Source organism: Crinia signifera, chromosome 9 (assembly GCF_055691185.1).
Source record: "Crinia signifera chromosome 9, ASM5569118v1, whole genome shotgun sequence".
NCBI lineage: Eukaryota > Metazoa > Chordata > Amphibia > Anura > Myobatrachidae > Crinia > Crinia signifera.
Window position 1 is genome coordinate 137,496,478 of NC_139225.1, and position 24,023 is coordinate 137,520,500.

The window sequence follows — 24,023 nt, forward strand, 5'->3', positions numbered from 1 at the left end:
TGGGGTTGGTGAAGGATGGGCCTGTATATTGAGGCCAGTTTCCACATGTAATGTATGAGGTATCTCCTGCGTTATGTAAACAAATCTTGCAGTTCAAGGTCTCCATTGGTCTCCACGGTGATTGTGGCCTTGGCCAATGTTTCAAGCTATGAAAGTACCGTTTCCCGAGCTTGCCGCTGATAGCTAACACCATACGCCGATGGCATCAGAAACTCTAATCCTACAGGAGCCACTGTCCTGGCAAGAGCCTCTTAGTAAATAGCGCAGAATAATCCACGATATGAAACCATAAGTAATGATAGGTTTCTGGACCCCACTGCCACCAATGAAATCCTAAAGTTATACAGTATGTGTGCCATACCACATTGCCAGCTTTTCAGTATGTCACAGATCTGAGACTGTTCCTGCAGTGTCATAACGAAGGGACAGGGACCACCTTGGTGCACACTGACACACAGGAGTTTATTTACCCAGATGGGGGTTCTATTGAAGACGGAATGTCGGGACCTATCAGAATCAACTTCTTATTTATTTAGAACCTTCTATAAGATAATAGACTCTGATTGTTTTCCCATAGAAACAACCCATCTTCAATAGAATGCCATCTTTGTAATTTAACCTCACAGTACCTAGTTTGGCATAGATCAGGCATGTTCAAACTATGGCCCTCCAGCTGTTGTGAAACTACAAGTCCCATCATGCCTTGCCACAGTACCTAGTTTGACATAGATGGACAATTATTAAACTACACTGTGACATTACATTAGTACTTCATTGTTCGATTATTAGAAACGAGTAAAATTTTCTAATACAACTTTTTTTTTTTTTTACTATCTTCCTTCAACACAGAGCTGTGTGTGTGTGTGTGTGTGTGTGTGTGTGTGTGTGTGTGTCAGACATCTCCCTACTGGTGGTGTACTGTAGTTGTACTTGTGTCTTAACTGAAGTTGTGCTGTAGATGTACTGTAGTCAGGGCTTAGGGTGGCCCTGGAGAGGTAGTAGCACAATCATATACACATTACACTGCATGTAGTGCCCTTGATTCATATTAAACCACATAGTAGTGCCCCTTATACACATAATGTCCACAGTTGTGCTACTTATACACATCTGTCTCCGCCACCCCAGCAGCTCACTGTCCATGTCCCTTAGCAGTTACATGCCATGATTCCCTCCAGCAGCTTCCCCCCCTCGGAGTCTCTCCAGCCCCTCTCACCATGTCTTCAGCAAGCACAGAGCCTGCTGCTCTTAGTGGCTCTTCTTTACTTCAGCGACGATGACGGCATGACATCACATACGACGTGCCAGAAGAAGAAACCGATGGGACAGACTTTTCTGTTGGAATTATTGTTCAGGGCTGTGGTAGTCGTGGTGGAACTCAGTTCCACCCTGTTCCCCCTCACTATAGTTGTAGTTTGTACTGGTGTTGTACTGGTAGATGTACTGTAGTTGTACTGGTGTTATACTGTTATACTGGAGAATGTACTGTAGTTCTCTCTACAGGAGACTCTCTGCAGGTTTTCCGGGGTGGGGCTAGCCGTCATTACGCTCCACCCCCATTTCTGTAAATTCCGCTGTTTGCAGCTCTTAGGGGAGGGGGTGGTACTAAATTTTGCAATTTGCGTCATTGGTTAGGTTTAGGCACTAGCAGGGAGGATTAGGGTCAGGCTGCGGGTGGGCTGTGGGGGAGGGGGGTAGGCTGCTAGAAAGGAGGGTTAGGGTTAAGGGGGAGGGTAAGTAAACTCACCTATATCATGTCAGTATTCTCTCCTTCGGGATGCCGGCCTCAGTGTTCTGACCGCCGGTTGTCCATATGTATCCATATGCACTGTGTACTCAGAAGCAGTGACATGGCAGCTGGTCCTGCACCTGTTTGTTCCTGGCACAGGCTCACTACTCCTCTGGAACGATACATTACGGACATTGGGGCTGAGACGTCAGAATGTCTCCTCCAGCAAGTAGATGAAGAGGAGCATGGTGTAAGGAGTAGCTGCTGCATTTTTGTGACATGAGGTAGCCGCCCCTGTTTTACGCTGTGTGGGCATGGCCCAGAGGCCTCTAGCCATGCCCCCAGTCCTTCTAGCTGCGGGAATAGAAGCTGTGCGCATGCACACAGCATCTACTTAGCGCTGGACACTGCCGGCTGCGGGAGGGATGCGGGAACATCCCCGAAAACCGGGACATTCCCGCTGTATTCGGGACAGTTGGGAGGTATGCACCTTCCATGCTGCCTGCCCCTGGCAACTCACATAGAAGAAGGGGGTCTCCAGGGCATTGTTTTAGGGGGTATGGATTGAAATGCCTAACCTATTTTGATGAGGGCCCCCTTTATCCGGCCCTACGTACTTAGGAGGAAGCCAGGGGCGGATCCAGGATAAAATGACAGGGGGGGCACCATGATAAAAGAGGGTTTAGGTGAGTGAGGGCCAGTGTTAGTGGTGCCAGTGTACATGCTAAGAGAGCGGCAGAGAGAGGGTGGCAATGGGATTAAAAATAGGCCCACCATGGCAACAAAAGTGAAGGATGTAGTTGTGCGCGCGCCGAAGGCACGCTCTGGAAAAGGGGGTGTGGCCACTCAACAGGGGGCATGTCCTTGAGTGGAGTGTACAACACCATATACAACTTCTACACATTATGCTACAAAATACTAGACCCCATTATACTTGCCCCTTACACATGATGCCAAATGGAATGAGTCAAAATTCAAACAATGCAACATGGATTGTGTCAAAATTCACACAATGCCACACAGATTGAGCCAAAATTTACATAATAACACACAGATTGAGCCAAAATTCACAAAATGCCAAATGGATTGAGCCAAAATTCACATAATGCCAAATGGATTGAGCCAAAATTCACAAAATGCCAAATGGATTGAGCCAAAATTCACATAATGCCACATGGATTGTGTCAAAATTCACATAATGCCACACGGATTGAGCCAAATTCATAAAATGCCATATGGATTGAGCCAAAATTCACATAATGCCACATGGATTGAGCCAAAATTCACATAATGCCACACGTATTGAGCCAAAATTCACATAATGCCACACGGATTGAGACAAAATTCACATAATGCCACACGGATTGAGCCAGAATTCACATAATGCCACACAGATTAAGACAAAATTCACAATACGCTTCATAAACAGGGACATTGTCCACCAAAGGCGCGCATTAAACATTGACACCATAATGTCCATTGCACGTTAAGTTACACGGCATGATGTCCATTATGTATTATGCCAAACACCATAATGCCTATTAAAAATTATGCTACATACAGTAAGTGCTGCTTATCTACATGCTCATTGCCAAGGGTTCCATGCTCGTTGCCATGTGGGATTACATGCTCATTGCCAATGGGGAATACATGCTCGTGGTAAATGGGGGACAGCCGCCGCCAGGCAGAAGTGATAGCCACTGACAGTGGCAGAGCCTGGCTGAATTTCGAGCACTGCAGGTCCCAGCTATTTGAAATAATACCCATTTCACACCAGAAAATGCATTCCCAGGTTGGCCCCTTTTACACCAGCCTAGTCCCTGCATTTTCTGGTGTGAGGGGGAGAGAAAACCACCCCTCCCCCCCTTTAACCAGTTATCTCATTTATATATCTTCGGAACTAACTGACCCATTTACATGAGACAAGTATCATATTGAAGAACTTTTGAGTGGGCTTTGAATGATTTTGGTCCAGTGAGTTTGGTTCCAGAGTAATCTGCCCTCAAAGAACATGAACAGCCATGAAATTACATTTCAATAATGTAAAAATGTCATAAATAATCGATTTACACGCTATATCTCTGGAACTGATTGATCTATATGGACCATCCTGATACCATATTGAAGGCCCAGCGATTTGGAATTGAATGACATCAACCACAAGCTCCTGTGATGCCAGGGAGGGAACTGGCAGCCGTCGGAACCGGGTGGGGGTCGGAATTGACGGGTCCCATATTATCCTATGGGGAAAAAATGTTACAGCTTTGCCAGGCGATATCTCCGGTTCCCGGGGGGCTAGAGACATGGGGCTGGGCTAGTTGGAAAGCTCTGGTCCTCATCTACAAAATGAATGACAGGGGGGCACGTGCCCGGGTGCCCCCCCCCCTGAATCCGCCACTGGAGGAAGCAGACCCCTAGGTTCATGCAAACTCCTGGCCCACCACCCGCAAACATGCCCCAGCGAAAAAACTGCTCTGCGGAGAACACCGCACTGACCCTTTTTTCAGATGTCTCTCCTCTCACAGTAACTCACCACTTGTTATTATCTATAGATGGCTATTATAATAGGACTAGTCTAAAGCCTGTCAAAAAGATGTCTTCTGCAATGTACTTTGAGCTGTGACAGTTTTTAGCCCACAAACTATCAATAGTACCCCCAGTCTCTATTTACTCCTACAGTACCTCCAATCTCGGTCTTCACAGCTCCCTCTCTCCATATACAGCAAGTCTTAAACAGATCCGTGTCCATGGAAAAATTGGTTTTACTTTCTGTTATGACATCTTTTAGCACACAAAGGAGTAATTTGGTCTGTTGTGTGTCCTCTAGTGGTCACTGGCGGTACTTCATCTCATAGAGGTGAGGAGTGGTTTTATATATATATATATATATATATATATATATATATATATATATATAGACGAAAAAGATATAGGGTGCGCTTGATGTGATCCACCACCTCAATCAACAATTAAATGGTAGACCATACAATTAAAATCAGTAACATTTATTAGATCAAGACAGACACGGATTCCATAATCCAATTCTTCCAAAAATGATACCCGACGCGTTTCGTCATAAATGACTTCATCAGGGGTTAAGTTCTCTAAACCATTTGAAGTTAGATTTAAAGATTTCTTGATAGTGTTAAAGAATATGGAAAATAACTCTTTTCTCACAGGATAAGAGAATCTCAAGTAGGATTAAAGGATGATATTTCCACTAGGTATAGTGCAATAACCTGGATCAATGATCTAGCTCCTGTGCTTCCAGTGTCTGAATGCACCCTATATCTTTTTCTTCTATCTATCTATTCCATCCTCCACTAACAGGGAGGATTTATAGAGTGCTGCTAACAACCAGCGCAAACGAAAGTCTATCCCACTTTTGATATATATATATATATATCTTATATATTTGGCTACATCTGTCACTCAAAGAGTGTGAGTGTGTCTCTAACACTGGGTGGAGCCTCTGACTCACATGACTGACTCACATGACAGAGAACCAGCCCAGTGAGCCCACAGTGCCAGACACCCTCTGCCTCACCATGTTGCCCAGGAACCTACTCCACAGCCGCCAGGTTATTTGTCAATTTTTGAATGTTTTCATATTCATTCTCATGTGTCGACATGGACACCAATGAAGTGCCACACTTATGTCAACATTTACATGTGTTGACCTTTCTGTGTTGATTATTTCTTGTGGCAATTCGCGGCCCCTATCATGCCTCATAGCCCAGCCTCCTGCTCTCATGCACCCTAACTCCCACCCAGTAGGAGGAGACACTGACTCAGGGCCACCGTCCTGTACTCCTGTACTGCCGCGCTGGACCCCCACCCACTGGCAGAAGCTGCACAGTGTCTCCCACCCTCCTCTTTAGTCCCCCTTATGCCCACACACCCCTATCACTACCCAGCCTCCTGTTTTCCTGTGTCGTGACCTCCGCCAGTGGGGAGCCGCTGACTCAAAAACACCCTACTATACTATTGCACACACACCTAAACAACATGCACACACAGCCCCCCCCCCACACACACACAAATGTCACTGTACCATCCACACTATCAATGTACATCTTACTCTGTAAATGCTTTTTAATTAAACAAAACAATACACCCCCCCTTCCACATCATATGCTCTCTATATAACACATTTCACCTGTAACTCAAGTTGCAATACAGGCATCTTTCATACAATTCTAACCATATTTCTCACAATACAAACGTTCACAAATTAAGGGGGCGCAGCCCCTTACGACGGTGTGAAGAGCGCCCGTAGGGCGCGATGAATCACCTAGTATATATATATATATATATATATATATATATATATATATATATATATATATATATATATATATATATATATACTGTATATATATTTGACATTATAATAATAACTCTTAATATACATGTGCTTAAAAAATCTTTTTAAAGTAGCAAAAGGTGGCTGGCTACTGTATATTGTGTATTGCCATTAAATTACTCACAGGAAGCAGCAACTTAATAAATAATCTCCATTTCTGATGTATCTGTGATTACTAATAACAGCTGTTCTATCAGCCCAGCTGCATGTTATGAGTAGAGGTCAAATGCCTAATTCAGACTGTGTTGAAGTTTTGTGAATCCTGGCAAAACTACAATATGTAGCGGCAGGCTGAATCGCATCTTTATGGCCCCGCCCCAACTGTGTAATGCCTGTAATATCGGCATTGCACAAAGAGGGGGGGGGGGGGGTCACAATGATGTGATCGCAATGCCCATGCCACCACACAAGGTTCAGTTGTTGAGATCTGCATCTGGCCATGCCCATTTCACAGTCACCGCCCCCAGCAGTCAGTTACCACCCCCCTGTCGCTCTCCACCACCACTGTTGCTACTTAAACTGCAGTCGTGGTGACACCACAGTTTAAGAGCTCACATGCGCACTGCGCAGGTCTACGGAAATAGCAGAGTAGCAGAGATCTACGAGGGAGCCTGAATTAGGACCCAATTACAGTTTTAAATCTGGAAAATGAACAGTGAATGTTTTCCTTACTACTGCATTAGCAGCTGTTCCCTGTTTCGGTTGCTTATGTGCCCACTAGCACTCGCATTTATTATGCTGTGGAAGATGTTATTACAGGGTTGCCGACTTATAAATGCTCCTCTCCGGGAGAAGCCCGGAGAGGAGACTTTCCTTACCCGATCGGGGGCGGGGCTTGACTGTGACGTCATTAAGCCACGCCCCCATTACGGGAAACAGGAAAAATGATTGATCTCTATGGAGGGGGCGGGGCTAAAATGACGCGATTGTGCCATTTTAGCCCCGCCACCTCCTCTGAGACCCGCGGATTGCGGCATTTAAATGCCGCGATTCGGGGGCTCAGGGGGGTCCCCCAGATTCCGGGAGGATTGCCCACCCTTCCGGGGGGCCGGGAGGAGGACCCGATTTTCGGGAGACTCCCGGGAATTCCGGGAGGGTCGGCAACCCTGTGTTATTATATAAATATAATGTAGTGAGAGGGTCTGAGGAGGGGAGATAACCAGCAGCCGCCGCCACCACAGAAGCCGGAAGCAAGGAAGAAGAAGATTAGCTGACTGTTTACAGAAGACACATGAGAGGGGCTCAGTCAGATCGGCCTGTGGGCTGCTATAATGACCAGATGTCTGGGAGAGAAGGGGCACAAATCAGTTGTCTGTTACTGAACCAGGGTTGAGTATTTGTGACTTCCCTGCTTTCCCGGGATAGATTAACCTCTAAGTAACTGGAAAAGCTCCAGCCTTACGGCCAGATGCACTAAGCTAAGTGGTAAACTGGAGAGTGATAAACAACCGGCCAATCAGCTCCTGCCTCACATTTTTCAAACACAGCCTGTGACATAGCAGCTAGGAGTTGATTGGTTGGTTGTTTATCACTCTCCATGTTATCACTTTTGAAGCTTAGTGGCCCATAGGCTGATAAGTACTGTCCTGTATACCTCCCAGGAGGACCTCTGGCAGTCAGCATTCACCTTCTATTACACGGTACATTATTGTGTTTACATCATGTCTTCACTGAAGCAGCTGCTAAGTTTCCCGCGTACGCATCATTAACCATTAACTGTCTTAGCGCAAGACTCTGACTACTAAGTATATAACCTCACTTGTCCTTATTAACAATATTAATTATTATCTTATAATAATAATTTCTCACGTAGCATTTTTATTGTGACAGTCACTTGCGACTATATAAACATGTTTTTTACCTTTTATCTAATACTAATTAAAATTATTAATTGCATTGTTGTACTAACCAATTGATTCACTATTTAGATTAATTTTAGTGCTCCACCACACCCTTTTTCTCTTACCGCAAGAGCCGTCCATGCTGAAATCTTCATGCATACGGTGTCAATAAGCACTTATATGAGGGGCGTGACGAATAACATGCAAAAGGCAATACTTGGTGCATCCTGACCAGGGTGTTGTTTGGTGATAGAAGTGTATGATGTTGGTTGGTGATACATAGCTAGCAACTGTCCCGATTACAGCGGGACAGTCTTGCTGGCATCCAGCAGGCGAGGAGGGGAGCTGGCGGATGGGTGGAGCCGGAGATCACAGCTGCTGCAAGCACATTGCATCTCTTCAGTGGAGAGAGGGAGATGGGGGGTAAAAAACTGCTGGTGAAGCACTAGGCACGGCCCCGAAAATAACAAAAACAGGAGTCACAGGACAAGGCCATGCCCCCTCTACCTGAGGTCACGCCCACCCCTGAACTCTGCCCCTTTTAAGGCCACCAGTGTGGTGATATCAGTGTATGATGCTTTGTGGTGATATCAGTGTGTATGATGCTGTGTGGTGATATCAGTGTATGATGCTGTGTGGTGATATCAGGGTTGCCGACCCTCCCGGAAAGACTGTAGAAGCCAGCTTGTCTGGCTGAAAACAGCATAAACTCACCTGGCTATTGGCAGGAATCCTTAGCTCACACACTGGATCTGGGCCCGGGGGTTCGGCTTGTCTTGATTGACGGGCCGGCTGATTTGAATGACGGTCCAGGATAGGCTGCTTGAGGTCAGAGGTGGAGATTGATGGGGTGATGTTCTTGCTTCCAGAAGATTCTGTCTCTTGCTTCAGGAAACGTTGCCCTCCCTCCCGCCCCAATTGTTAGTTAGAATTCGTTTTGAGAAGTCGATCGCATTTATTCGTTTAGTTGTTGTCGGCTTATTTTTGTTTTGGCGGAAAGAACGGTAGTTTAAATTAGAGCTGTATCTACACTTAGCTGGTGGTTGATGTCGAGATGTGGGCATCACCGATCCAGGTGGGCCCATATCTGGACCTTAACGATCATCTACTTCGGATAGGGTAAATTGTTGCGGACATTTGTAGTTTAGGGCAGGTGGCCCAATTTTTTGATGACTCGGGCAGAGTGGTGAGCTCTGCCTTAGTGATATTGCGAGGTCAGGGGCAGAAGCAGAAGGTCAACCCCCTGACCTTAAGGGCAAGTGGCCCCTTTTTGAAAAGTCCGCTTACAAATTGTACCGTTGTCTTGGACGCTGGCAGGTGGCCGGTCCTTGGCAATTAAGGGCAGGAGATCCGGAGTTTGTTATTTTTATTACTTTGTTATTTTCCAGCAATGTTATTTATCTTGCATGCCGTTCTTTGCCCGCCACCTTAGTTAGAGCAGGGACATAAATTTTAGTTAGATTCAAATAGGCCGCCCTTGCTCAAAATAAATAAGCCGTCCCCTTTAAGCCCATTCAGTTGTACGTGTCTTTATTTCTTAGATAAGTAGCGTGAGTGTGGATGAATGCCTATGTCTGTGTGGAGTTTATTTCCGGGAGTCTCCCGAAAATCGGGTCCCCCTCCCGGCCCCCCGGAAGGGTGGGCAACCCTCCCGGATTCAGGGGGGACCCCCGCTGTCCCCCGGATCGCGGCATTAAAATGCTGCAATCCTCGGGTCTCAGAGGAGGGGGCGGAGCAAAAATGACAATTGTGTCATTTTAGCCCCGCCCCCTCCACGGAGATCCGTAAATTTACTGGTTTATCATCATGGAGGCGGGGCTTAGTGATGACACGCTTAAGCCCCGCCCCCTGAACGGCTGCTGAAACTCTCCTCTCCGGGCTTCTCCCGGAGAAGAGAATAACAAAGTCGGCAACCCTGTATCAGTGTGTATGATGCTGTGTGGTGATATCAGTGTGTATGATGCTGTGTGGTGATATCAGTGTGTATGATGCTTTGTGGTGATATCAGTTTGTATGATGCTGTGTGGAGATATCAGTGTATGATGCTGTGTGGTGATATCAGTGTATGATGTTGGCTGGTGATATCAGTGTATGACGCAGTGTGGTGGTATCAGTGTATGACGCAGTGTGGTGATATCAGTGTATGACACTGTGTGGCATCTGTATATGATGCTGTGTGGTGATATCAGTGTTTGATCCTGTGTGGTATCAGTGTATTACACTGTGTGGTATCTGTATATGACGCTGTGTGGTTATATCAGTGTATGATGCTGCATGGTGATATCAGTGTATGATGCTGTATGGTGGTATCAGTGTATGACGCAGTGTGGTGGTATCAGTGTATGACGCAGTGTGGTGATATCAGTGTAGGATGCTGTGTGGTGATATCAGTGTATGATGCTGTATGGTGATATCAGTGTATGATGCTGTGTGGTGATATCAGTGTATGACGCATTGTGGTTGTATCAGTGTATGATGCTGTGTGGTGGTATCAGTGTATGATGCTGTGGTGATATCAGTGCATAATGCTGTGTGGTGGTATCAGTGTATGATGCTGTGTGATGATATCAGTGTATGATGCTGTGTGGTGAAATCAGTGTATGATGCTGTGTGGTGATATCAGTGTATGATGCTGTGTGGTGATATCAGTGTATGATGCTGTGTGGTGATATCAGTGTATGATGCTGTGTGGTGGTATCAGTGTATGATGCTGTGTGGTGATTTCAGTGTATCATACATTGTGGTGATTTCAGTGTATGATGCTGTGTGGTGATATCAGTGTATGGTGGTGTGTGGTGATATCAGTGTATGAAGCTGTGTGGTGATATCAGTGTATGTGTGCTATTCGTATCAGTTTTGTGGAGATGGTCCTTGGAGAGAGATAAAATAGAGAGAGATAAAAGTACCAAACAAGCATCTCCTGTCATTTTTTAAATACAGCCTGTAACATGGCAGTTAGCAGCTGATTTTCTGTACTTTACCTTTCTGCGCTTTCTCTCTCTCTAAACTTTAGCAAATTTCCCCCATAGAGCATTATTCTGTGATAAATAAAGTTCTGTGAAACGTATTCTGTGACACATCTGAGTGACGGAACTAGTGACAAACATTGTATACTGTTTCCCAATCACTCCGGAGTAATGTTCTGCTGCTGCTGTGTCCTCTCCGATCCAGTTGCAGGGACAATACAGGATTACACCAGCATTCCTGTACTATTCTCCACCCTCCTTCTAGTATCAGTATCCGTCACCTCCCCTCCATTCTCTCCTGAACCACTCTCTGGTTAACTCTCTCCTGAACCACTCTCTGGTTAACTCTCTCCTGAACCACTCTCTGGTTAACTCTCTCCTGAACCACTCTCCTGTTAACTCTCTCCTGAACCACTCTCTGGTTAACTCTCTCCTGAACCAATCTCTGGATAACTCTCTCCTGAACCACTCTCCGGTTAACTCTCTCCTGAACCACTCTCTGGTTAACTCTCTCCTGAACCACTCTCTGGATAACTCTCTCCTGAACCACTCTCCGGTTAACTCTCTCCTGAACCACTCTCTGGTTAACTCTCTCCTGAACCACTCTCTGGATAACTCTCTCCTGAACCACTCTCTGGATAACTCTCTCCTGAACCACTCTTTGGATAACTCTCTCCTGAACCACTCTCTGGTTAACTCTCTCCTGAACCACTCTCCTGTTAACTCTCTCCAGAGCCACTCTCTGGTTAACTCTCTCCTGAACCACTCTCTGGATAACTCTCTCCTGAACCACTCTCTGGTTAACTCTCTCCTGAACCACTCTCCTGTTAACTCTCTCCTGAACCACTCTCCGGTTAACTCTTTCCTGAACCACTCTCTGGATAACTCTCTCCTGAACCACTCTCTGGATAACTCTCTCCTGAACCACTCTCTGGTTAACTCTCTCCTGAACCACTCTCTGGTTTACTCTCTCCTGAACCACTCTCCGGTTAACTCTCTCCTGAACCACTCTCTGGTTAACTCTCTCCTGAACCACTCTCTGGATAACTCTCTCCTGAACCATTCTCTGGTTAACTCTCCCCTGAGCCACTCTCTGGTTAACTCTCTCCTGAACCACTCTCTGGATAACTCTCTCCTGAACCACTCTCTGGATAACTCTCTCCTGAACCACTCTCTGGTTAACTCTCTCCTGAACCACTCTCTGGTTCACTCTCTCCTGAACCACTCTCTGGTTAACTCTCTCCTGAACCACTCTCTGGTTCACTCTCTCCTGAACCACTCTCTGGTTAACTCTCTCCTGAACCACTCTCTGGTTAACTCTCTCCTGAACCACTCTCTGGTTCACTCTCTCCTGAACCACTCTCTGGTTAACTCTCTCCTGAACCACTCTCTGGTTTACTCTCTCCTGAACCACTCTCTGGTTAACTCTCTCCTGAACCACTCTCTGGTTCACTCTCTCCTGAACCACTCTCTGGTTAACTCTCTCCTGAACCACTCTCTGGTTAACTCTCTCCTGAACCACTCTCTGGATAACTTTCTCCTGAACCACTGTCTGGATAACTCTCTCCTGAACCACTCTCCGGATAACTCTCTCCTGAACCACTCTCTGGTTAACTCTCCCCTGAGCCACTCTCCGGTTAACTCTCTCCTGAACCACTCTCTGGATAACTCTCTCCTGAACCACTCTCTGGTTAACTCTCTCCTGAACCACTCTCCGGATGACTCACTCCTGAACCACTCTCCGGATGACTCACTCCTGAACCACTCTCTGGATAACTCTCTCCTGAACCACTCTCTGGATAACTCACTCCTGAACCACTCTCCAGTTAACTCTTTCCTGAACCACTATATATATATAACTATATATAGTCAGAATCTGCATACTAACTGTTAATGAGGAAATAGCTTTATCAGTAAGGTGTGTGCCTCCAGTGAGACAGGTCACAGGTTCTAACCCTCAGCTGGGCCATATACAGATGTAGTTGCTGTCATCAGAGCGGCTCCTTGCTGCGCTAAGCACCACCCGCGCCATGGGAATGTGTTGTGCGTGTGTCGGAGACGCTTCCACACCCCCTTCCCGGCATTGGATGTGTGAGCGTGCGAGACACTTGTGCGTCCACAATTGCTAGCGCACCATTTGTAGATTTGGCCCCATCTGTAGATTTATTGGAGGTGGAGTGGGCCTCGGTTCCTGGATTTTCCTACCCTCACTCCCCTTTTTTTGTGGTAGTGGGGTAGATCCTTGCGTTCGTTGTTTGGTGGGAAAGAACGGCGGGTTACCTGGTTTTGGATCATATTTAGAGGTCTATTGATCACTCCTGGTTGTTTTGGTGTACTCTCCTTTGTTGACAATATTTTTTTGGTGTACTCTCCTTTGTTGACTGTATGTATCTGCAGGATCACCCGGCCGGGGACAGTGACATCACCCGTACATGTGGGTAGTCAAGGTGGGTGCCGGACGGAGTCCCGACAGTCGGGATCCCAACAGGCATTTACCCGACGTTGTGATCCCGACACAGACAGCCAGGTTCCTGACAGCCGTCGGCTATTTTCCCTCGTGGGGGTCCACGACCCCCATAGAGGGAGAATAGAGTAGGTGGCTCGCTTAGCGAGCCACTGCACCCGCAGTGTGGATAGCGCAGCGAGCCCGCAAGGGGCTTAGTTGCGCTCACCATGCTGTCTGGGTCCGGCCAGTCGGGATCCCGATGTCGGCCTAATGACTGTGGGGATCCCGACTGTCGGACCCCTGTACCACACCCGGTCAAGGTACAGTAGTAGGTCGAGTGGATACCGTTTGTTGTTAGGCTGTTAGTTAAGTGGCGCAGATGTTACGGGTGGGGGTATTTAATCCTTTATTTCAGCCATTTAAATTAGAAGTTATTGAATATATCAGCCAAACCTAAGTCTCTGAGGTTAAGTTAAGTATTTGTTCATGCACATGGTCATTCATTCATTCCCTTTTAAGGGAATTGAACAACGTTATGACCGCAATGGGCATGGAGAGAGTTAAACATCCAAAGCTGAGTGTGTACCTTGGAGAGCATGTGACTCAGTTAACCAATAAGGATACAAGGAATGCAGAGTTAGCTGGGATATAGGGACAGGAAAGGGAGGAGTCTTCCTCTCTTTCCTGAAAGTTTTGCCGCCCTCCCTCCCCTTGTTGGATTGCTGGTGGGTTGGTGTTAATCGCGTTGGCTGATAGGCGGGAAAGAACGTATATGGTTTGTTTTCTGTGCGCTCGCCTCTCATTGACTTTAGGCCTTTGCCGGATCACCCGCTAGGGGGCAGCGACCCCACCCGGACAGGTGGTTAGTCAATGCAGTAGGTGGAGTGGATACCTCTTGATAGGATAGGCTGGATTACATATGCTAATTGTGGGGTGGAGCTTAGTTAATTAGCCATTCTTTCTGTGCCACCTTTAATTAATTCATTCATTAATTATTAATAAATTAATTTAGCTTAAAGTGCTTTAAATAAATTCAGCTAACAATTTCTGTCAAACCTAAGTCTCCGAGACTTTATTTCAGGTTTAGTTATTGTAAAATGATTAAATGTGTTATGTTATACATGTTAGAGGTCACACATCTGTTGCTAGGATGTTTAGATGCTTACGTATTATATTGCTTGTAAAAGTGATCTAGAATTAATATTGTGGGAACAGTATAATTATAATGGATGTTTAGAATAACAAAAAGAAAGAGAAGAGATTCTCCCACAGATGCATCAGTGGCCAGTATTCAATGTGAATAATCGCGATGTGCTGCGAATTCTGTTTAGGATTCGCTGCACAGTCGCCGTGTTCTGGAGGGCTGGAGCATTCGCTGCCAGCCCTCCCTGTCGCCGTATTCAATGCCGCAGGGGCTCGCTGCCCCTGACGGCGAATTTGAATCACCGCAGGGAGCCGGGGGATGGCAGCAGGCAGGGAGATGGAAGCCTCCCTGCCTGCGCCAGACACTGTGGGGCAGAAGCAGGGCTCCCGGGGACACAGGCAGCAGAAGCTGGCAGGGGACTGGGGTAGGGAGCCGCAGCACTGCTCCCTCTCGGCATATGTAATGAGCGGGAGCAGTGAATATATGAATATCTAATGAGCGTCTCTCAGCTCTCGGCCCCCTGCTGGCTGTTATGTGTTAAAGAAATAAAAAAATTACAAATTAAATATATATTCATGTGCAGTAAGCACATGAAAAAAAATAGCATGCCCCTTCACAGAAAAAAAATACAGATTTTTTGACACCAAGGGCGAGATGTATCAAATGGAAAATGCAGTAAAACCCCCGTTTTACCGCATTTTCCAATGTATCAAAAATGATACCGCAGTGTAGGGTATCGCCACCTTTGGGTGGCGATACCCTATAGAAGCCTATGGGCTTCTTTTCGCCGACACCGACGCAAACCCGCCGCCTCGCCGACCCCCCCTCTCGCTTACCTTCCTGAAGGGTCCTCCTGGACCCTGGAAGGTAAACCCCTCCTCCCCCTAGTGACGCAGCCGGATGTTCTTCCGGCTGCAGGGGGGAGGAGGAGGCGCCGGGGACAGCTTGCTTAGCTGTCCCCGGCGTGAGGGATGCAGGAGCCGGCTGGGAGGTGACGGAGACCCCCCGCACACCACATTCCAGGTATCGCGGGGGGCCTCTGTCACCGCATCGCGATGCCAGCCGCATATGTTAGTACATATGCGGCGGCATCGCGGCGGGGGGGGCCGCGAAGGACGGCGATGTATTTTAATACATCCCGCCCCAAATAATAAAAAAATAACTTTATTTTTAAAGATCACAGTTCAGTTCACCATAAAAAGATGGCGATTGCTACACGGTGACACACGGCGAAAATCACATTGGAAAAACCCATTGAAAAACCACAGCGAATTACGGCAACTATCAGACGGCAAATTGTCCGTCATTCACTGTTCGCCGTCGGCGAATAGTGCACGTTGAATAGGGCGAATCAGTTTTTCAGTAAAAAGATTCACCGTAGAGCACGAAAATAGCACACATTCGCCGTAGAACATGGCGAATCAGCCTCATTGAATACTGCCCATTGAGTTCTGATCAGTCTGTAAACGTTTACTGAGATAAAAAGCATGACTCTAAATACAGCACAATGGATGCTATTCGCTGAATCACTGACTGGGAACACCAATCACAGAGTTGTGTTAAAGGGTTACCAGGATTCATTGGAAATGTTTATATCAATGTTTTGTTTAAGCCTAGTTTATCGAGGGCAAAGACCTGGCCAATAATATATGTACATGTCCTGACTGGTCAGTGCAAAGCACAAGAAACAAGAAACACAATACGGTGTCTGTGAGCCTGGAAACGATTCTAGGTTTCTTTTTAATAATCTAAGCTGGAAGTGATATGGCATCATTGACAGAGTTATTATATAAAACTGAGGTCTCCCTCTGTTAGTATTGTCTTAGGGGGTTATTCAGAGTTGATCGCTGTTTTGCGAATTCGAAATCCGCTTGATTATCGCATGGATCGCAAAAATGGTCTGCGCGCCCATAGAAACGCTTGGCGTGTTGATGCCCTTATGCCTAGTGCCATGACATAGGCGCCCGCCTTAATTCGGCCATCTGCCGACAGAATAAACATCAGTGTAGACTGACTTTTATTAGCGAACGCACTGAAATCAGTTGATGGTGAATGATCATCGAATGATTTTTCACTCGTTCGGCCGCATACACGCAGCCTGAATCACCCCCATTGATCCACCAATGTAGTGACCCGGTGCTGCGAATAGCATGTTCTACCCTCCCCCAATCAGAATGTTTAGCTCATTATAATATCCTCATTATCCGTGAGATGGGTTTTGTAAAGAAATATGGCAGCAGGAAGAGAGAAGTTGTAACTGATTTGTAGGTCGGTTCAGTGTACCCTATAATATATCATGTCAAACTGGTTTCTTTGTTCCATTTCCCCTGATCTTCTGTCCCTGCCCATACACAATGATCGTTACACTCTACCCACATCATATTACATGGTAGGCTCTGGCGCGATGGAATCAGTCATGCACAGGACGTGGAAGAAGGATTGCTGTGCCAGTGGCAGCAGGGGAATCCAAATCTTTGTACATAAGGTTTCCATGTTGAAACACGTCGTATATCAACTAGAATGAACTTGAAGACAGACATAGCTCGTACATTAAACTAACATTATATTAAAATCACATGTGAAGGAAGCAATTAGAATGTTGGAGGGTTTCAAGCCAAATTCAAATACCAGCAGAATCTGAAGTATCCTGTTACTCCGTCCATCTTACAGCATTGTATTATATGAGTTAGTGCAGTTACAGGCTTGCAAAAGTATTCGACTACTAAAAAGTCAACAGATTTTTACAGTATCAGAGATGACGCTTCCACTAGACAGTATATTTTTTGGAAGCTCGGAGGCTCTTAAACTACATTTTCAAACTTACAATTTCAACAAAAAACAAAAAAATGCAAAATGCTGTTTGCATAACTATTTGTGCAATAGCAGCTGCAAAGTGTTTATGTAACGCAACATTCTCTCAGAACCTGTTATCTTCCTCTGCGTTGCCTCTCACGATGATCGGCCTGTGTCAAGTCTCCCTGCACTGCCCATGCTGTCTCCATGCCAGAATTCCCTCTAGAACCAGTGCATGGGTACCGCCATATTGGACGGTACCCATGCACCTGTTCACTCTCAGCCAGTCAGAGTGTCTCTCTTGCTCATCTGACTGCAGCAACCAATTGGGAATCAGTAACCCCTATAAAAGGACATTGTGGAGCATTAGTCAGGTGCCAGTGTAACATTGATTCCTCAGGTGTCTATAAGGTAAGGTCCCTAGCAGGCTGCAGCCTATCCATCTGTTCCTGCCCGGACAGTGCAGCTAGTAATCCAGTTCCAGTCTGGTCAATTTATGTGGTTCCAGACTTGTCCAGCTATCCATTTCCAGTCCGGTTCAACAATCTGGTTCCAGACTGACACGGCAACTTGGTTCCATTCTGGTTAAGCAACCAGGTTTAAGCATACTTACCTACTTTTGAAAACTAGTTTCAGGGAGATTATAGTTGGTCGTATAATTTTGCATAGCGCCCCATTGAGGGGGCGTGTCATGCTCCACCCAAAGGTCTTTTTCAACATATAGATAGATTGTGAAAAAGAGATTGTGAACGCGGCACCTAGAAGCGTGGGTGTGTACTGCTACATCTGAGAGGAATTTTTTTTTAATGACTTATATCCAAAAGAAGATGAGCCCCAAAGCAGCTAGTAAGAGATAGTATACTTGGTATCCGGTAAAAAATAGGGGACCCCTATTTCATTTGTTCCCTGATTTTTTACAACCATGACCGGTTCTTTGACCCTGGGGTTGGTTACGGCTGTGGGGGGGGGGGACCCCACGCCGTTTGTTTTATTATTTATCTATTTGTCTATTTTTTACACACTGAAGCCTGTACGGATCTGACTGATCCGTGCAGGCTTCTGCCAAATACGCCAAGAAAATTATGTGTATTTATTTTCCTGGCGTATTTGGCCGGTAATTAGCGGCCGTATTTTCAATACAGCCGCTTAGTAAATTAGGAATCACTATTCTTATTCTTTACCCATAGAGGTGCCCATACATGGAGCAATGGGCTCCGTACTTTTTGCACTAGATCACTTCACATCTAGATAAAAAAGCATGCACTGTGCTTCAGCAGCGTGCATTTGTGCTAGATGCAATGCGACCTAGTACAAAAAGTATAGGCAGTACTTTTTGTACTCTGCGATGTGATGTGCTGACCTTTTTTTTTAACAATTCCCAAATGGCGGCATAATTGAAACCCAATTTTTGGGACAATAGCTTTCGTCTGTGCAAACTTGGAGCTTCCACAGAACGCAGGTTGAATACTTATGTAGACAGCACTGTCTAGTTTTTATTTATTTTTTTATCCTAAAAATTAAATTCCAAAAACATTTTCGTTAGAATTAGCCAAACACTGGCCTAAATCAGGCTGTATCCACATGACATTTTTTGTTAGCTGCAAATGAGTGTGGTAAACACAGGCATATTACATCCAGGATAGGATAAGTAAGTAAGCCACATCTGACAGCTGCAGAAACTGCGCCCCCACACGCCAAGACGTCACTTTTCATTGAACCTCTTCCCAGTAACAGAAGTGGTCATTTTTCTTTCCGTGTACAAATATGTCACTCGTTTTTTGTTAATTCGAGGATAATTCTAATGAAAAACATCATGCCGTATTATACTGGGGATATTTATAGTTTAAATCCGGCATGTCCAAACTATGGCCCTCCAGCTGTTGTGAAACTACAAGTCCCATCATGCCTTGCCACCGTTTTGCTATAAGGGAATAAATAAGAAAACTATGGCAAGGCATGCTGGGATGTGTAGTTTCACAACAGCTGGAGGGCCACAGTTTGGACATGCAAATAGTACGCAAAAATAGGCATTGCCTACACAGACACACTGAGCCCGATTCACACCTGCTTACTTAATAGGAATCAAGCAGGTGAACGCTGCCCCGCCAAGCCTACACTCCCCCCACCCCCCCCGCATGCTGCTTGTACTCACCCACTACGCTCCGGGCAGATGTGTGCGCGCTTACAGAGGAAAAATCCTTTGATGGTTACCTTCCATCGAAGGACTTTACCTCTGCATGCAGCCGAAGGGAAGAGCAGGACTTACTTTTCAGCTACACAGTCTTCTCCGACTTCCGAGCAGGCAGGGCGTTTCTATGGGCACGCCCACCATTTTTGTGGGCACGCCCATAAAACACCGGCTGTCTACCCTGTCAATCAGGCAGCGAGTTTCCCGGCACCTATGCACATCCACAGACCCCAACCATCGGTCAGGGGAGCGAATTTGGCCCGTTGAACTAGTCTAGCTTGAAAGTCAATAGGTCGATGCCAAAAGGTTGTCATTGACAAAAGGTTGACACACACAATATTATGACATGATAATGTTTGACGCATGGAAATAGCGACATCAATTTTTCATGTTTTTTCCAATTTTCTTGAATTTATCACACTTTTCTATCAAGGAGGTTACACGGTGCACTCTTTGGGGTTGCCTGTGCTCAGGGTCGACATTGACACCAAAAAAAACCATGAAATAATTATGTTGACCATTTCATGTGTCGACCTATTTTGGATTAAACTTTTCCTTGTGTCGACATTCTGCTCTCCAACTAATGACTGTTGAACTAGAGATTATCTGTGCGCTATTCTCCACCCAAACAAATCCTAATTATAAATTAGCTTGTCATGAAGAACATTTTCTGGTGCGGCGGTAACATGGGTTTTACTGTTGCCATTAATAATAGTAGTAATATGTCAAAGGAAATTACTGAAGAGCTTATTTTTGTGCTTGCATACAGTGGGGTGGTTTCCATGCAGGGATAAGGGGTTCCCTTTAATTGCAGATTTGGTGACCCAGTAATAATAATGTTGGGATGGAAGCTCAGACCACAGGCCACACTCAGCACAGTCCTCCCTCTGCTTCCACTAAGTGGAGACTAATGGGGCCTACACACATGCCGATTTTGTGCCATTTTCTAAGCGATTTAGCAAGGTCGCTTAGAAACTAAGCATACATCGGTGTGTGTGTGGGGGCTAAACCGATATAGATGCGCGGCCCCGCGCGTCTAAATCGCATTAAGATGAAGAATGAGCATGTCCCATCAATTTAGCAAAATCGTTTAGCAAGATCCTGCATATCGGGCGCCTTTTGTGTGGTGTCAATCTGGCATGCTTAAATCGCTAAGCAGAATCGCTGAGGCATATCGTTGACACATTTTGCACGTTCTAAGCAATATAGATGATTTTGTGCTCAAAGGAAATCTGCTATGCTAAATCTGGCATGCTATATCTCTGGCCAAAATCGGGATGTGTGTAGGCCCTATAATTCATGATTAGACAAGAACATTTATCCCTGTAGGGATGGGACATGTTATGTTTCTATTATTACGGGTTATTTATACAGTACCACCATTATTACAGGTTATTTATACAGTACCACCATTATTATGGGTTATTTATACAGTGCCACCATTATTACGGGTTATTTATACAGTACCACCACATTACACAGCGCTGTCCAGGGACTATTCAGTCATCCCTTCAGAACTGCTCAATTGGCACGTACAGTCCCTAACTTACATACAACTCAAGGGACCAGACTAGGGTGCTAGCAGAGCAGGATTAAGGCTCTGGAGGGCCCGGGAATTTAAGACAGGGGGGCCCTAATGTAATGTGACATCACTTTAGATAGTCCCTGTTACCCCTGCACCTCTCACTCCCCCTTTCCTCCTACATAGGTCCCATATGCCTCTACCCCTACATAACCTACTGCCCATGTCTTGCCGCTTGCAGACCATACCCCTCTACCCCCAACATACCTACTCCCCCAATCTCATACAAACACCCCATATACCACTACCAACAACACATCCTGCACTTCAGTTTCTGTTCCCCAACATACACTCCATAACCCTCTATCCCTGCCACACACACCCTATTCCATCCACATACACCCTATAATCATCTACTCCCATATAGGGATGCCAATCCTGGGGCATTTTTTTCAATCCCGGAATTCGGGATTAAAAAATGCCCAATCCCGCGATTGGTTTACCTAATAAAAAAAACCCGCCACCTGACGCCCCGCATATTTACTTACATGTGCGGCCGGGAGGGTGGGCGGTGAAGCAGAGCGGGTGGGCGGCCGGTGAAGCCGGAAGCCGGGAGGGCAGTGAAGCCAGACGGGTGGTGTCGGGATGCCAGAAAATGGGCGATGCAGTCAGTGTTGGAGGGCATTCTGTGTGACCTCTGACCTCTTCACGCTGCAAAGAGCCGCACTGCCCAGAAGGGAGAAGCCGGGCAGCATCTGAGCAACCGTTCAGATGCTGTCCGGCATTAAACTGTGCATGCGCAGTCTTATCCCGATTTCCTGGGATTGAAAACTCCAATCCCTGGATTGAAATCCCAGCATTTTAGGGGCCAAATCCTGAGATCCGGGATTGGCCAACCTATTCCCATATACACCCTAGTCCCCTTGTTCATCCCATATATGCTCCATGTTCCTCTACTCCCATTACATACCCACTGTCCCCAACTAACACCCCACCAGCAGTTCCGCCCAGGGCCTGGTGGTCGGCGTTTGACAACCGCGGAATCACGTTGCTGGGGGGTGGATCCATCCTCAAGGTGCAGTGGCCGGGGGTGTTCAGAGCTGTGCTGGCCAGGCCTTTAGGATTGTCCGGGGACCGGGACGTGCTTCATGCTGCATCGACAGAGTACAACAGCAGTATGAGCAGAGCAGGGAGAGCCTCCTTGCTTTGCAGAAGTTGCTGAGCTTGTAGTGCCGGCTCTGGGCACCTGCACAGGTTTTCTTAAGGAGACTGGGTGGCCGATGGTGAAGGCAGCACAGCACAGCAGATTTGCAGAGGCAGTGGCGGAGAGTTTGCAGGCAGGTTGTCTGCCCTTTCAGACTGCAGGGCCCAGGGGTACTTACCTTCTATAACCCCCTAAATCTTGCTCTGGATCCTAGTAGTCACAAGGCAATGCCAATTCCATTTAACCTACCAGTTTGTTTTTGGACTGTGAGCGGAATCCACAAGGTATATGAGATCAGATATTCCATAGGCCAGGGGTTCCCAAACTTTTTTGAATCACGGCACCCTAGAGCATCAAAATATTTTCAAGGCACCCCTAGGCCAAATGCTTCTTATCAAGAAATTCAGAAGAAAAATATTAAATGAAGTGCATTGTGTTTATATGTCACAGTTATCTGGTGAGGGACAGGATTTTCTCAGTTTGTCCACATATATTATGACTGGCAGCCACCAGCACTGGTTTTGCCTGGTACATTGACCATAAATAATATGAATTGATCCTGGTCCACCAAACCAAGGCACCCCTGCAAGTGTCCTGAGGCACCCCAGGGAGCCGCAGCACACCGTTTGGGAACCACTGCCATAGGCAGTGCTGCAATGCTATAGAAATAAGGAATAATAATAATATAGTAAACTCACCGAACATGGGAACATACAAACTCCACACGGATATGGCCCTAATCGTACTCAAACCCACTGGAGAGAATGCTAAGGGTGTTGCTACAAGCAGATGTTCATTTTCTGAGCCCCAACGGTGGTTTTTCATTGTTCAGTGTCATGCTCAGGCCAACCAGCACATCTGCTGTCCCAGCCAATCGCTATGAGGCCCCCATTCGTGGGTGCAACAATAGAGGGTGCAAAGGGCAATTGTTTTGGGGCCTAGAGGGATAGGGGGCCCAGACCCAGGTTATAAAGCTGAATACCAATTACCCAGATTTGCCTTCTAAGAAATTGCATCTGCTTCATTGTAGGGATGCCCATCGACCATCCATGATTCGAAAACATCGATGGCTGATGGCCGATGTCGAATAGTTTTGCCATCGATAGGGGAGAACCAGATGGTTTCCCACCATTGTCAAGGTTAAATTAATAGTTTTGTTTTCCTTTTTCCTGATACACGGAGCATAGCTCCCCCAAGGACACCCGTGCAGCCCGCCCACATATTTTGATTGGCCCACAGGCCAATCAGTCAGAGAAAATGGATGACCATCGATATGTAAAAACATTGATGGTCATCTATTGCATAGTTATGGATTTTGCCATCGATGGTAAACATTGATGGCAAAGGCAATGATGGTCATCCCTACTTCATTGACCAACTTAAATTGTATGACATTATGTTTTCTGTGTAGTGTATGTTAATGGTAACGGTACACTGCAATGTGTGTAGCACAATATGAACTGGGAGCCAATGTAATGTAATGGCAAAGGGATAGTTTCCAGGTATCAGTGCGCGATTAAAAAACGTGCAGCTTATATTCTCAACACCAGAAGGTATATATCCACAAATACCCAGAGTTACATATAGACAAGAAAGGGGGTTGGTGTGAAAATAATAGCGCTCAATAATTAACCACAGTGTAAATAATAAAGAAATGGATATCACCAATTTTTTGGCACTTTTTGTTCCAGCAGATGAACCTGCAAATACACAACTCCCCTTCCTCACACAGTGATGTGTGTAAGGGGAGATAGAGGGATACAAAGATAGTGCAAATTATCCTTTTTAAAAGAGATTTAATAAGACAGATCCACACTTACAATA

At 46.1% G+C, this 24,023-nt stretch overlaps 1 protein-coding gene across 2 annotated transcripts in view; it reads left to right on the forward strand.

Moving 5' to 3' along the window:
• PLEKHG2 (pleckstrin homology and RhoGEF domain containing G2) overlaps window positions 1-24,023 on the forward strand; it is an 85,517-nt gene that overhangs the window by 23,396 nt on the left and 38,098 nt on the right. The window lies entirely within an intron of this gene.